The sequence below is a fragment of the Panthera onca genome, chromosome Y (assembly GCF_046562875.1).
Source record: "Panthera onca isolate mPanOnc1 chromosome Y, mPanOnc1 haplotype 2, whole genome shotgun sequence".
NCBI classification, from domain to species: domain Eukaryota; kingdom Metazoa; phylum Chordata; class Mammalia; order Carnivora; family Felidae; genus Panthera; species Panthera onca.
In genome coordinates, this window is record NC_138358.1 from 26,178,919 (window position 1) to 26,192,410 (window position 13,492).

The window sequence follows — 13,492 nt, forward strand, 5'->3', positions numbered from 1 at the left end:
TGATATGTAAAAACAAGTGTGATCAAATTTGTGTTGCTCCTCCCACCCCAAGACCTATTATATCCTTGTATGAAATGAGAAGAATATGAAATCGTTTCTCTAATTAGGCCAATTCATCTCAACAACCAACCAACATGTGCTGTGTGAGTCAACGCTCACAGAATTAGTAGTCTTGTAGGAGAAACGGACCCAAAAGCAAAAATATTAAAAACATGTAAGGGACCCATATGTAATTGTAAGGCAATTACAATGGAGGTGATTAGCATATTGTATTTGTTTCTTATTTCACACTTTTAGAAACAAACAGAAATAACAAATTTCTCACCGGTAATCTTAGCTATAGATATCTCTGCTGTCCTGACCAAAGCAATGGAAAACAACAAAGAGAAGGACAGTGTTAAAGTTCAATTTCATGTTTGATGAAGTGAAGAAACACGCAAGTGATGAATCACGATGTATGAAGAAAGTCTCCTAATTTAAGTAAAACTTGGACAGTGTCAAGGGGGATGCCAGAGGAGGGGAGACACCTCCAATATGTTCTTCAGGGTGGGTGGCAAAGCCCAAAAGGCAAAACTTTGTTGGAAAAAAGCAAGTCAGGGATGCCGAGGCAGGATGCAGAAAAGAAGCAGGGGGCACACGATTAGTCAAGGAATTGTGTGGTCGCCAGGTGGTTACAAGCATGACGTGACAGAACAGAGTTTAAAGATGGTAGCAACTCTGCTCTGCTGATCATGCTGAGAAAAATGGGTGAGGTTTTCACGACTCACTCCCACAAAAATGACGGATGTTGAGATGAGGAGGCCCCCTACCAACTGTGAGTAAGGCTACATTATAATGCACAGTACTGATGGGCAAACATGCTTGGAGGCCATAAAAACAGGCATAGAGTGTCTGAGTTGTATATAATGGTACTCTGAAACACAATGGGAAAATACTATAGAAAAAAAATTAAAATATGGAAAAGGAGATTTGACAAGAAATGGCAAGGAGGGTCACATAACCAGGGAGGAATCTAAAACCTTCCATGCACCTGTTGGCGTTTTATAAGGAATTATCAGTTTCGGAGAGACAGGTAGCTTTCTTTTTAAAAAATGCGGGGGCACCAGGTGGCTCAGTTGGTGAAGCGTCTGATTTCTGTTCAGGTCATGATCTTGCAGTTTGTGAGTTTGAGCCCTGCGTCAGGCTCTGTGCGGACAGCTCAGAGCCTGGAAACTGCTTTGGATTCTATGTCACCCTCTCCCTGCCCTCCCTCCCTCCCTCCCTCTCTCTCTCTCTCTCTCTTTCAAAAATAAATAAACATTTAAAAATGTGTAACATGAAAATCAAAAATAAGGCGTTCATTTACATGTGGAGCAAGAACAGAGACTGGACAGGCAATTTTCCAAAAGAAAAACATGACCGCACAATGGCAAATAATCCTAACGGATACAGCAAAGCTGACATTTCAACAGAGATTGTGATCATCACAAAGAAGCCATCTGAGTGAACTCAGAACATGGGCCAAATATGAGAGGATGGGCACAGAACCAATCCAGGAATATAAAGTCTTTGCAGAAATTTTTAAGAAAAGCGTTAAGAAGTCTTAAGCCCAGGGCACCTGGCTGGCTCAGTTGGTAGAGCATGCAAGTCTTGATCTTGGGGTCACGAGTTTCAGCCCCACATTAGGTGTAGAGTTACATTAAAAAAAGAGAATTAAATAATTAAGTAAAGCATTTAAAACTATGAAAGATATCAGAAGAGCTTTTGAGTTCAACTGTATAGCTAGAAGAAGGAGAGAAGACCTCACTTAGTGTTCTATGGAATAGTCTAGCTAAAAAATATGAGGTCTTCACAGGTACTTCTCAGGGTTGACTGAAAACTATGCTCTAAATCTTTCTCCCACAGAGCCCAGGTAGTTACAGTTCTCATGAATTCTTTATGGCTGCCACTGTCCTTTCTGTCTGCCAATGTTCCTCTCACTTTCTTTTACCCAAAGCCACACTATAGTGTAAACAGTCATTTCTGTTTGCCAATTTAATGATAGTCCTGGAGAGAAGGATATATATTATTTTGTTGTTTAAGAGCTTGAGAAATCATCAGTAGGAGGAAATATATAGGCTATAATAAACTTGGGAAGTAAAAAGAAATGTCTCCATCCTATGGCATCTAACTACTTCTCCTTTACTCTGGAGTACTTCACATCTATCCACCTTCTCCAGACATTTGTCTCTTTAGGCAAACTTAACACTGTCTTTAATCCTTTTATGAAGTACAGATGGAGGAGTTTAAGAAACAAATACCTATTTTTTACTGACTTGTTCCCTCAAAAAGGCCACCAAATCCCAAGGGAGAACAATAGGTAGGAATTAGCTCTGCTCAAGGAACTGCTTGTACTCAAGTAATGGACATTTTGGGGGAACCCTCACAGCTTCTTGACAAACAAGCTTAGTAGTTGCCCTCTGCAACACCAAATTTCCCTTGGATCCTTGCTTCTAAAATTATGTGATGGCTGTGGTCTTTTCACAACTCACCACAATTAACTGCAATAACAAATTAGTCTTAACTTTAAATATTTCCTCCCATAATTCGTTTTTATTTTTATTTTTCTCTGTTTTCCATAATTATTTTCCATAATTGTTTCACATCCTCTTCCTTGTCTGACATTTTGACTACTAATCTCCTCAAATCAAACAAAACCAAACAAGCAGTTATTTGCAGAAAACCCCAGCATGGGATGATTGTGGCTGGCCAAACCAGCCAAAAGATGAAGAGAGCTACCAATAATTATGGTCTTTCATAATATCAGGGTGTTCCACAGACAGAACTTTAAATTCTAACTGTTTTGTCACCTAAGCAATGATAAGAACCATTGACTAATTCTTTCATAGCAAGACAGAATATATCTTGGACTTTTATATTGCTTCCTCTGCTCTGTCCTCGAGAATAACTTGCACACAGGTAATTGTGAAACTCACATTTAGAAGAACATTAAAATCTCAAGACTGTGAGGAGATTAGAAGGGGAAACCAGTTGTGGAGAAAGGTGTTCTAACTTTCAAGTTTTGCTTCTCAAATTCATGAAAGAGGTCACCAGTTGTGTGGACTGATTATCACTGGCAATGTTGAGAAGTCATTTATAAGGAGCAGAGATTTCCATCCAGGAAATTGGAAGTGACCAAATGTTCTGATTTTTAAAAGACCAAGAAGAAGATGAATTGCACAAATGTGTGAGTAAGAAATGTGGGGTGTTTGACAATGTCAAATGCCATGAGGAGGTCTAGCAGGGATAGCGGAAGACACTGGATTTGATGATTAGAACTCACATGAGATCACCAACAAAGCAGTTTAGCTCTGAGAGAACATGAGCTTAATGTCATCCCTAAGGATAATTTGGAAATGGACTATTTTAAAGGCTGGTTGGTGAGCACTTAAATTAGAAAGTGGAGGTCACCATGAGTCAGGGTGGGCTCATTATGAACAAATCATGCCAGACTAAAATCATTTCACTGGATTGATAAACTCGAGAAATGTGGTAGGCTTGAAGGATAGTATCTTCATTTGAGCAAAATTTTGACAAAGTTTTTTAATCATAGCTTTGAGAACTGGATGAAAATACAAATAAGATCAGGTTAAACTTTTGAAATTAAAGATTAAGGGAGGGATGTCCAACTGGAGGATTGTTTCTCTTGGTCTCTCTCTCTCGTTTGCTCATTGGTCCTCTCCCATGGACATTTTAGTTAATGACTTGGATGAAGAAATGGATAGTCTGCTGATCAGGGTTACAAAGTAGGGGAAGCTGGGATGATTAGCTAATGGATTGAGTGATACACTTGAGACCAAAATAAGCCAGGGCTATTGCTGTGCTGGATTGATGAAATGAATCTAATGAGATGGAGACTGATATCAGCAAAATACGCGGTCAGATATGCCAGCCTCTCAAGTAACAACTTGAGGAGATAAGACTCAATAAATGTATAATAAAAATAACCAGACATTTTAATTGACTGTCAGGGCAATATGAGTCTTCGGTGTAATCCATCTAACAACAACAACAAGAAAAATTTCTCTAACTTCACACAATTACAATATAAATTATCTGTTGAACATGATGAAAGGAACCCTCACTTTAGGTGATTGCATTTGTTAGGATAATACAAAGCATGGTAACTTCTTAAAAATATTCCTTGATATTTACTTATGCACCTTTCCAATTAACAACAAAATTTGATAAGCCATGTAACTTTTGGACAGGAAAAATTAATTTATTGGGTGTGTCATTAGAAACTCTACTGAGCAGATAACACCCACAGAGTTGTGCAGTTTTGTCCTAAGCACCCAATAATATGCTTCCAGAGACAGACATCTGTGGTAGTGAGGAACCAAAAAGTAGACACATGAATGAGTGGAAGAAAGATGAAAGAAAGCAAGCAAGAAAGCAAGAAAGAAAAGACACGAGGACCTAGTGGAGTTAGGGAGGGGAATGAGAATGAAAGAGGGATAGGGTAGGGAGACAGACCCTATGAACCATTGAACCATCTTTTTTTTTTTTTTTTTTTCCAATTCATATTAGTTAACATATAGTGTAGTATTGGTTTCAGGAGTAGAGCCCAGTGATTCAACACTTAACATATAATACCCAGTGCTCATCCCAACAAGTGCCTTCTTATGCCCATCACCCGTTTAGTCCATGCCCATATCCAATACCCCTCCAGCAATCCTCAGTTTGTTCTCTGTATTTAAGAGTCTCTTATGGTTTGCCTCCCTCTCTGTTTTTATCTTATTTTCCCTTTGCTTCCCCTATGTTCACCTGTTGTGTTTCTTAAATTCCACATATGAGTAAAATCATATGTTTGTCTTTCTCTGACTGACTTATTTCACTTAGCATAATGCACTCTAGTTCCATCCACATTTTGCAAATGTCAGGATTTCATTCTTCTTGACCTCCAAGTAATATTCCATTGTGTATATACACACATCATATCTTATTATCTATTCATTGGTCAGTGAGTATTTGAGCTCTTTCCACAATTTGGCTATTGTCCGTAACATTGCTATAAACATTGGGGTGCACATGCCCCTTCAAATTGTCATTTTTTTTGTGTCTTTTGGATAGATACCTAGTAGTGCAATTCCTGGGTCAAAAGATCTATTTTTGTTTTTTTGAGGAATGTCCATACTGTTCTCCAGAGTGGCTTCACCAGTTTGCATTCCCACCAACAGTGCAAGAGTGTTCCCCATTTCTGCATATCCTTGCCAACATCTGTTGTTTCCCGAGTTGTTGATTTTAGCCATTCTGACAGGTGTGAAGAGATATCTCATTGTGGTTTTGATTTGTAATTCCCTGATGATGAGTGATGTTGGCATCTTTATGTGTCTGTTGGCCATCTGGATGTCTTCTTGGGAAAATTGTCTATTTGTGTCTTCTGCCTATTTCTTCACTGGATTATTTGTTTGTTAGGTGTTGAGTTTGATAAGTTCTTTATAGATTTTAAATACTAACCCTTTATCAGATATGTCATTTGCATATATCTTCTCCCCTTCCATTCTTGATGATTCACATACTTGGGTGACTTTTCTATATTCTGTATGCAGACTTCTGAGTACAGTTAATGATGCCTCACATGCTGTAGCTAGAGTACTTTATCTCAGACAGAACCTTCCTCATTGCACACTGTGCTTTCCCTTTGTGGCATTTAACACAACAGTAAGTAACCATGTGAGTATTTATCCCTTTTCCCCTCTAGACACTAAGGTAGATCCATGGGAACATACACTATGTCGTTCTCTTTCGTCACTGTATTCTTAACACGTAGTATATAGGCATACATAAGCATGTGCTTAGCACTCTATAAACATATTTGAATTAATTTTCGAACATTGCTCTATAATTCAGTAACTCCTACAAGATGGAAATTTTTTAAACAGAAAATATAATGAAAAGAAAAATACATTTCATGTTAACATGTGAATGTACAGGCAACAAAGGAAAAATACATTCTCTCAAGGTAATACATGGAATGTTTATGAAAATTGAATGCTTAGTTCATAAAGCAGGTAGTCAATAAATCTCATCAGGCTTGTATCATATGAGTCACATTCTCTCTCCATAATGCATTAAGTTAGAAATGAAGAATAAAGAGTTAAGGAGAAAACCTCCATATTTTAGATTTTTCAAACACATGTTTTAAAAAATTCATGGGTCAAAAAGAGATCATAATGGAACAGAAGATATAGATAAACAACAATAATACTATATACTTTAAAAAGGGGAGATACTATAGAGTAGTGTCTAAAGGGAAATTTAAAATCTTAAGTGTTGATGTTAGAAGAGACAAGAAGATGGACACCAATGAGTTGAACATGTAGCAATAGGGCATTAGAAAAAGAACAACACATTAAACTTCGCCAAAGTAGAAAGAATAAAATAGTAAGACTGGAAAACCTCTGGCAAGATTGATTAGGAAGGACATAAAGAGAATATGAGAAAGAAATACACTATTAGAATAAAAAAAGAAAAAGGATAGAAACTGCCAAGATCAAGAAAATAATAAAATGATAGTGTTAATTTCACACCAATTAAAAAATGTAAATTTTCAAAATCCTAGAAAGTTATAACTGACTCAAGAAGAAACATAAATTGTATTTATTTATTTATTTTTCAAAATTTTTTTTCAATGTTTCACTTATTTTTGAGAAAGAGAGAGAGAGACAGAACATGAGCTGGGGAGGGCAGAGAAAGAAGGAGACACAGAATCCAAAGCAGCCTTCATGCTCTGAGTTGTCAGCACATAGCCCAACGCGCAGCTCAGACTTGTGAACCACGAGATCATGACCTGAGTTGAAGTTGGATGCTCAACCAACTGAGCCACCCAGGCACCCCTATTTATTTATTTATTTATTTATTTATTTATTTATTTATTTTTAAAGTGTATTTATTTAAGCAATCTCTACACCTGACATGGGGCTCGAACTCATGACCCCAAGATCAAGAGCCACACACTCTACCAACTCAGCCAGGGGCCCCAAGAAACAGATAAATTTTTAAAACTGAGCAGCGCCTGGGTGGCTCCGTCGGTTAAGCGTGGACTTCGGCTCAGGTCATGATCTCACCCTTTGTGCTGACAGTTCAGAGCTTAGAGCCTGCTTCATATTCTGTGTCTCCCTCTCTCTCTGCCCCTCTGCCACTCACACTCTATCTCTGTCTCTGTCTCTCTGTCTCTCTCAAAACAATAAATATTAAAAAAAAAAAATTAAAAACTGAAAGACCTGTAACCACATGATTTTACACGTTGATTCTAGCAAGCTATCAACAAATAATTCCAAACCAATACAACTCTTCCAAAAACCAGAAAAATAAAAAACTTCTCTCAACTCATTTTATGAGGCTACCTAACTTTAATAACCAGGTTATCCAAGGAGAATAAATTTTATCAAATCTAAGAACAAACATCTTAAAATAATAATAAAATAATCTAGCAATGTATAAAGAATAATAATTACATGGAATAATTGGGGTTATCTGAGAAATACAGTGCTGAATTAATATTAGAAAGATCAATCTATTAATCACCAGATAAAAACCTATATAATCATTTTGATAGATTAAGAAAAAACAGTTGATAAAGTCAATATTCCTGACTTTTTCTTTTTCAAAGACGTCCTTACCAATTAGGGATAGAAAGCAACTTTCCTACCCTGATAAACATCATTTAAAACAAAACCAACTTGAAATATAATTAATAGTGAAAAGGTAAATGTATTTTTGTTTAAGATCAGGAATAAGAATGCTTTTTATTACCACCTCCTTTCAGCTTTTTTATTAGAGGTACTAAAGTCCAGCTCAATAAAATAAGAAAAAAATGAAAATCTTTGAAGTTTATAAAGGAAGGAGTTGTTATCCTTCAGAGCTTATTCATTTTCTACCTAGAAAACTTCAAACCTCAAAGAATAGTTAGATAAATTGTTCAAACCAATGAGGTTTTACCAAGGTTGCAGGATACAACGTAAATATTCACCATCACTTATTTATCAGTATAATGGCAATAATTAGAACATACATTTTTAGAAAATACCTTTCACAAAGGCACACAAATACAAGGAATTAGTAATGAATAGAATAAAACTGGTGCAAAGACTTTTATAAGGAAATTGTAAACATACATTGAAAAATAATAAGATAAAAATAAATGAAGCATTAAATATAACTGATGCCAATGTTAGAGAGTGCCTTTCACCCTAAGGACATTGGTCAGGACCAGTCAAAACTGCCTGGACCTTTAGTTAGTCCTGATCGGTCTGTAACTCCCGGTTTGCATCAGGAACCAGGAAATGCTATGATCTGTCTCTACTAGAGATATCAAAGCAGGAGACTTGATGCTGTGCTTCATATTCCAGTAAAACGTTTCATAGAATATGTGCATTTGAAAATACATGTTAAAAAGGGATGCCTGTCTGGCTCAGTTGGTTAAGTGTCCAGCTCTTGGTCTGGGCTCAGGTCCTGATTTCACAGATCCTGAGATCAAGCCCCCGCATCAGGCTCTGCGCTGCCAGCCTGGAACTTGCTTAGGATTCTTTCCCTCTCTCTCTCTCTCTCCCTCTCTCTCTCTCTCTCTCTCTCTCTCTCTCTGCCCTTCCCCTTTCCGCATGCGCGCGCTTTCTCTCTCAAAATAAATAAATAAACTTTAAAATGCATGTGAAACAATTATATTCTGGCTTCTCATGCAGGATCCAGCTATACAATCAATTTATTTTAATTTATTTTATTTTTTTGAGAGAGCAAGCGAGCGAGCACAAGCACGGAAGGGCAGAGGGAGAAGGAGAGAAAGAATCTTAAGCAGTCTCCGCGTCCAGCTTGGAGTGAAGCTCAGTCTCACAACCATGAGATCGCAATCATGACTTGAGTCAAAATCAAGAGTTGGACACTTAGCCAATTGAGCCACCTAGGTGCCCCAGTACACAATCAAGTTTTCAAGCAAAGAAGTATCTCATCCATGATGAATTTGGTGACATTATTTTTTATTAATGTATATTCCCCCTTGTATTCCATTCCTTAAATATGCCTTGTGTGCCTATAACATGACTCCCATTATAGTTGTATGCCTCTGTCTATTTCCAAAGTGGTAGCAGCTTACTTCATGTTTATTTTTTATCTACAGGGATTTGGGGGAACAAACTTACCCAACATCTAGAACAGTACAATTGGGGAGGGAGGGAGACAAAGTGTAAGAAACTCTTGAATACAAAGAATAATCTGAGGGTTGATGGGGGATGGGGGAGAGGGGAAAGTGGGTGATGGGCACTGAGGAGGGCATTTGTTGGGATGGGCACTGGGTGTTGTATGTGAGCAGTGAACCATGGGAATCTACCCCCAAAAACCAAGAGCGCACTTTACACACCGTATGTTAGTCAACTTGACTATAAATTATATTAAAAAGGAAAAGAACTAACCAAAATAAAAGAAGGTACTTCCTACTGACCCTACATTGTGTTTATGTTGAAATATTTTAATTATAGTATATTGATTTGTTCTATCAAATGCCTACTGATTTAGCTGCAAGGAGACATAATTTGGAAGATAACATGCATACAATGCACTGTCAGATAACATGACACAAATTATTATAACATTATATTTTATACATTATTACATTATTTAACACTAAATATTCGATGATAGAATATTAATCTAGAAGCAAATCACAGCCATGATTCTGGAGGTCTTATGTCTTATCTAATGATTGCTTATCTTCTGCTTGTTCCATCATATGTGACCATGAACGTGTGTGTTTTGAGCTTCTCCAGATCTTTAACAAGCAGTCCTATTTAGCATTGTTCTGAGGTCTAAGCCTGGACATCTAAAGTTCAGAGTTCATGAGGTTGGTGAATGGACTTGGTAATGCAAAGTGCACACAGTTGTCTCAAGAGACAGGAAACCAAGATTGTGAAATACAGTTCACATTTTCTTCTGTATCAAAATTCTTACCTTATGCTCCTGGTGACTTCTTAGTACTGTCATGACTGATCATCACAATCCATAAAAATATTCTTTGGCTAATATGGTCCAGAATTGATTCTGGAAAGGTTTTTTTTTCTTCTTCTTTTGGTTTGTTATATCTTCTTTGGTTGTTGTTATTGTTGTTGTTTTAATCTAAGAGAATCATGTCATGTGATTTAATGTAAGAGAATTATTATCATTCATAATCTGTCTTTGTTTAAACATCCTTACCAACATCGGACCTACATTGAGTCAATTAATGCTGTTTTCTCATCTGTTAATGGTGATTTAAATCTGGACTATGATAAAAATTTATTAAAAATAAGTTAAGACTAAAATTAAACTAGTGGCTATTTTATTTATTCCAAAATGTTAATGACACAGGGAAAAACAAATCCATGTTTCCGTTGTTGATTCACGTTCTTCTGTCTTTTCTTTCAGAAAGAACTTTGCATGGTGTTGCCCCTGAAGATGGAATTCAGCATCAGAACCAGCTTGGTCTCCCTCAAAGAAACCATTGACGTGCAAAAGACCTCTAGGATGTAGCATTTCATCATATACCAGGGCTGCAGTGCACTCTGCAGAATTGGGACTTGAAAAATGAAGAAGGTAGATGGAGGTTATAGTAAATTTCTGTCGCACTAAAAGTTTCCTGATCCCACGGCCGTGGGGTTTGTTGGAATGTGGCATGTCCTTGAAGCACTGGTCACCAGGCTTGTGGGGCTGGAACACATGGAGAACTCATTTTGCTACGACAGGAGGTTGCCAGGCCCTGGAACCCAAACAGGCATCCAGAAGTACTTTGACATCTTTCTCCCACCATCCATGGTCACCATATTGCAAAATGGTGGTCCCACATTCATATTCTCCTCCTGGATCCCATGATGTTTTCATCATGCTGACGTTCTTTGCCATGCTGCAGCTTTTCATGGCCTGGGACGATGAGGGCCTCAGCATTGTAGCATCAGTTAGTAGAGACTCTTTCTCCCTGCCTTTGGTTTATCAAATGACTGACTCAGGATCAGCGGCACATGGACCCCCAAGCAAAGGTCTCAGGTGGCAATCCCTGGAATGTTCTTGTTTCGATGGTCCTGAGAGTTTGCAGTTAGGTTTATATACCTTGCCTTAATGACTGAAGTGTCCAAAATCATAAATTCAAACCGTAATGGAAGAAAATAATAATTTATCTCATGACTGCAGTAAACATCGTCCAATATGTCTCAGATTTATCCCACTGATTATTCTTTAAACCAGAAAAGATATGTATCAACATAGAAATGGTCTTTTTTATGGGGAGCCAATTCCATGACTGTATGTACCATTGATTCTTGGTCACTGATGCCACTTTCCTATTCGTGGGACAAGGATGTTTTCCACAAAGCTCTCCCCTATAAGCTAATGGCAGCCGATGCCTGAGCATCTGCATCTGGAAGTCTTGATATGAAAGTTTCTACCCCTCTTAGATGAGAGGTGGCCTGTGGTCCCCACAATGGGATCCAATTCTTTCTGCCCATTCATGGAGTGACTTGGAGAACAGAAAGCTGGTTTGCTGAAGGACCACTCAGTAGAGAGGTAAGGAACTCATTTGTTTAAATGTAAGCTTAACTATGTCAAATATAGAAAAGCATGTGGGAAGATTTCTTTTACAGAGCACATTTCTGTTGCCTAGGATATGAATCCTTAAAGTCTTTCTAAGTAGTGATTGGAATTTACAAACAGAATCTTCCCTATGTTGCATGGTTCCATGTTTGAAATGCCTTTTGATTCAGTAATTATTTTGTTTGTATTCCATGCTCAGACAATCAGAGGGGATGCTTTTCACCTTGATATTTTGGCTCCTAGAATGGTAGGTAGGTACATGAGAAGCTTTCATTTTCATCCCAGGGATGTAATGTAGGGTGGAAATCTCTAAATAAGCAGTGGTAGGATGTCCCTTTGTTGCCACATTCTTCTTTTAATGAAACCCGGATTCAGAATTCTATGAGGAAGTAGCTGAGAGAATGATGTTTAACCTTCTTTCAAAAGGACTATTCTCAAGTCTCCTTGAGGGTATTTATGCCCAGGATTATACCAGGAGCTGCTGTGCACAGCTTCAGAGGCTTCAATTGTAGCCTACATAAATGGATTCACCAAGCCATGCCATTAACTTGGACCACCATCGTGTCAGTGATGTGACCTTGACCCTTGTAGGGGACGAATCTAGAAGTTTCTCTGACATGTATTGACCCCGTTCATCCTAAAAGTTTTCTCTCTTTTCCTCTAGTCTAACTTTATGGCTAAAAAGTTTGGCTTGTTAACTTAGCGTCTAAATAAGATCTTAAAAAATCTGAGATTGGAGCCGCACGGCGAGTGCTGGTTATTTCCTTCTTGGAAAAGACGAATAATTGTTCTCGTGGGCAAATTCATTTTATTTGTATTTATTTATTTTTTTAATAGGAAGTCGTTTTTTATTTTTATTTTTTAGCATTTATTCTTGAGAGAGACAGACACAGAGACACAGCGCGAGTAGGGGAGGGACGGAGAGAGAGGGCGACACAGAATCTGAAGCAGGCTCCAGGCTCTAGGCTCTGAGCTGTCAGCACAGACAGCTGACATGGGGCTCGAACCCACGAACTGTGAGATCATGACCTGAGCCCGCATCAGACAGTGAACCAACTGAGCCACCCAGGCACCCCGGGCAATTTCATTTTAGAAGACGCATGCAAAGAGGCCCAACACATGTGGCCAAATGGAAGTCCGGTCTATTCGGCATGCCACCATATCCCACCCCAGATGTATCATTTCTTCTCTGAAGTTTGCTGGAGGCCAGCATCTGTCCATCTTTTGGCCCACTTCCCACCAATAGGGGTCCTCAAAATTATTTTTTCTGCCAAAAGGGAATATGTATTTCCAGAGGTCTTTTGCACCTACCTTCATGCATTTTACACTATTTCACAACACAGCGTAATTATTGTATAAACTTTTAGTTTTAAATGGCATCATACCTTGCAACACCTCATTTTAGAAAATGGCGGCTCCATTGCTATGTTAAGTCACAAATCTATTGATAAGAGCTACAGGTATTTAGAAGAGAACTTTAAAATGATATATATTTTTTTTCATTCAGATTTGCTTAAACAGAGGAGAGTACTCTGTGTTTAGAGGCACGATTACCCTTCAATGTTATCAGACACAATAGATTGTGTCCCACAGTTGCACTAGGATTTAGAGGCTAATGAGCTTTTGCAAAGAGATCTATTCTAAAGAGCAGGTGAAGCTGGACTTCACTGCTAGGATGGACCTCCCACGGGGATGTTTCTTCATACCCTCCTTGGTGGCGGTGACCAAGAGAGTGTCAGCCGTGATGCAGCTGCTGAGAGACAATGACACGTGTGGGCTTGGCGGATATGGATCACCAGGCTGTCCTGCTGTCTGCAGACAATGAGATGCAATGCACACATCCATTTCAAGACCAGATGTCTTTGGGGGAAATTTGTGTGAGCAGCATGGTTTATAATCCTACATCTCACCCTTTGCGTGC

General features: G+C 38.3%; 1 protein-coding gene across 2 annotated transcripts in view; it reads left to right on the forward strand.

The window, feature by feature from the left end:
• The window catches only part of LOC145714926 (pseudouridine-5'-phosphatase-like), a 292,524-nt gene that overhangs the window by 156,177 nt on the left and 122,855 nt on the right, over window positions 1–13,492 (forward strand). For both annotated transcript variants that reach the window (XR_014137061.1, XR_014137062.1), the window contains exon 4: window positions 10,414–11,544. The gene's annotated coding sequence lies outside the window, so the exon portion shown is untranslated. The remainder of the gene's footprint in view (window positions 1–10,413; window positions 11,545–13,492) is intronic.